Source organism: Colobus angolensis, unplaced genomic scaffold, assembly GCF_000951035.1.
Source record: "Colobus angolensis palliatus isolate OR3802 unplaced genomic scaffold, Cang.pa_1.0 Scaffold303, whole genome shotgun sequence".
Taxonomy (NCBI): Eukaryota; Metazoa; Chordata; class Mammalia; order Primates; family Cercopithecidae; genus Colobus; species Colobus angolensis.
This window is the reverse complement of record NW_012116300.1, coordinates 677,279-680,423: the sequence shown is the minus strand read 5'-3', so window position 1 is coordinate 680,423 and position 3,145 is coordinate 677,279.

Genomic DNA, 3,145 nt, shown 5'->3' with positions numbered 1-3,145 from the left:
AAAAAAAAAAAAAAAAGTGTCTCAGGTACTGTGCCACGGCTGCATGAGGACTGATAAAAACATCCGACTTTGGGCAGGGGTGCCAAAGAGTGAGTGGAGACTCTCTCTCACCACTCACTGCCTGGCAGCTACTTTTCTGGGTACATAGGCAGGTCCGCTGCACATGGTAACAGCCTGCCGGCTCTGGAAACACAGTTTGGGAACCCAGTCCTAGTGCACTGGCCAGAATTTCAAGTAAGCGAATAACGTTGTGGGCAGCCAGCTTTGTTGGCTTTGCTGGCTTTACAGGGTACTTACTGTTGGCTTGAAATACAACATTGGTAAAGAGTTTTTTTGTGGCCTTTCACTGTTGTGGAGGATTTGTTTTTAAATTATGACTCAGGACTGAACTGTATCATAGAATGTCCTTCTTTCAGAATGCTTTGGGCCAAAACAAGAAACCTCAGAATTACATGTTAATAACAACAAACAAAATTAAAAAGACCAGTAGGCAGAAGGCAAGAAACAAAGCTATTCTTTGTAGATGGTGTCATTTTACCAAAAGTTATAACAGAACTAAACCAAAAAACTATTGAAAATTAACAACAAATTAACAACATTCAGTAAGGTGACTAGTTACACAAATATACAATAAAAAAATAACTTTCCCATGTAAAAGCTATAATCAACTATAAAAATATAATGGAAAAAACTACAGTAACAAAATTGTGTAAAACGTGAAGAAAATTGGAAAAATTTTCACAGGAATATAATACTCTAATAAATACAAAGGCATGTTTCTGGATGGGAAACATATACACTATAATTTTTCCCAAATTATTTATAGGATTTCTTTCTTCCAATCAAAACACCAATGTATAACTTCCAGAAACCTAAAGCAAGCAAAACTGATCAAGAATCCCTAAATCGCACCACAGGATTGGTCCCGTAAAGGCACCGTTGGCCTTGCTTCTAGGCAGAGGACAGGAAGGTCTGGGTATCAAGAGGCTGAAGACAATGAATACCCACTACAGTGAAGACACCTGGAAACCTGTCTCTTGAGGGGCAATGTGAGCTAACCACTACAGACTTAATTTCTAAATATACAACACTTTGCCTTGTGAGGTAGTGAACACCCCATTGCCAAGTCTGATGACGGCATAGAGGGGACCTAAGCATGTGGTAAGGTTATTGATGAGACATGGATCCAAGCCAACTTTTTCCTGCCTCCAGGTCAACCCCTCCTCTCTGGGTCTTGGGGTTTCCTTCCTAGCACATGAGATCTGGGCTCAACAGAAGGACAAGATTCTGAAGAGCTTTTCTAGTGGTGGGGCTGGATGGCCCTGCCTGAGTAATCTAAACTTCTTTTAGCAAGGGAGAGGCATGAGACGCCTGTTGGAGAGATCAACAGCTGAACAAAATACAGTAAGAACAGTAGTCACTTAAATTATGTTGTGAAAAGGAATCTGTAACAGACAATTTTATCACAAATTGCAAATATTATTGAAAATGATAGCAAATTTAGATCACATACAAATGAGAGTCTGACATTCAATTGTTGTTTTCCTATATTCCAAAGTAAACAATTCCTTTCAACACTCAAGACTTAAAACAGGTGTTCTTAGAGGGTTATATAATTGCTATCAGAAGCTGTTGGCGCCGGGCGCGGTGGCTCAAGCCTATAATCCCAGCACTTTGGGAGGCCGAGACGGGTGGATCACGAGGTCAGGAGATCGAGACCATCCTGGCTAACACGGTGAAACCCCATCTCTACTAAAAATACAAAAAACTAGCCGGCGAGGTGGTGGGCGCCTGTAGTCCCAGCTACTCCGGAGGCTGAGGCAGGAGAATGGCGTAAACCCGGGAGGCGGAGCTTGCAGTGAGCTGAGATCCGGCCACTGCACTCCAGCCTGGGCGACAGAGCCAGACTCCGGCTCAAAAAAAAATAAATAAATAAAAATGAGTGGGATTTCACAGAAAGAATTCGTATGTTTGTTCTCTTCATAGGTGTTAATTACTCGACAAGTTCATATTCATCCTATACTCTGCAGAGCACTCAGCTAAAGACTAGGGATGGAGACTACAAATCTATACACGGCACCACTCATCATCTTGAAGGAGTCTGGTAACTGAATAGTAAGATGAACCACTTGTAGGTTTTCACTATATTAAATATTATCACACTATTATAGCACTAAATAATATTATAATGTCTTACAATGAGAAAATGGAAACAATTCCAATAACCAAAATTAAAGAGGGCACAGCATATTCATACAAAAGGTTATTATTGGCCAGGCGTGGTGGCTCATGCCTGTAATCCCAGGACTTTGAGAGGCCAAGGTGAGCAGATCACCTGAGGTTGGGAGTTCGAGACCAGCCTGACCAACATGGAGAAACCCCGTCTCTACTAAAAATACAAAATTAGCTGGGCATGGTAACACATGCCTGTAATCCCAGCTACCAGGCAGGTCAAGGCAGGAGAATCGCTTGAACCCAGGAGGTGGAGTTTGCAGTGAGCCGAGATCATGCCATATGCACTCCAGCCTGGGCAACAAGAGCGAAACTCTGTCTCAAAAAAAAGTTTATTCTTTGGCAATTAAAGAGATGACTACAACTAGTGAAGCTTTGGGATTAGAAGTCAGTAGTGTTTCTCTTTGGGTAGGAAAGGAAGTAGTGACTGGGTGCAGGCCACAAAAGGGATTTCTGGGATGCTAAGAAAAGTCCCCATTTTGGGTGGTGATTAGTGTATACAAAATTTTGTGAAAACTTCAGCTATATATTTATGATTGGTAGGCTTTTTCTATATTTCTATAATACTTCAGAAAAAAGTCAGTGTAAGCAGATTATAAAGATTAGGTAACAAAGTGAAAAACAAGCATGCTGTGGACATACTTTGTGACAAGGGACCCCTCAACTCTGGACTATGCTCAGAGTCAAGAGTTCAAATTAACCACCAAGACATGGGGCTGATCCTGAAGCTGGAGTAGGAATCTCTGCTGGATTTCGCAGTTTCACACCAAGTTTTTTTTTTTTAATTTCACTTTTTTGAGTTTTTTTGGGCAGAGATACGGTTTTGCTATGTTGCCCAGGCTGGTTTTGCACTCGTGTACTCAAGCAATCTTCCCAAAGTGCTGGGGTTACAGGTGTAAGCCACCACACCCAG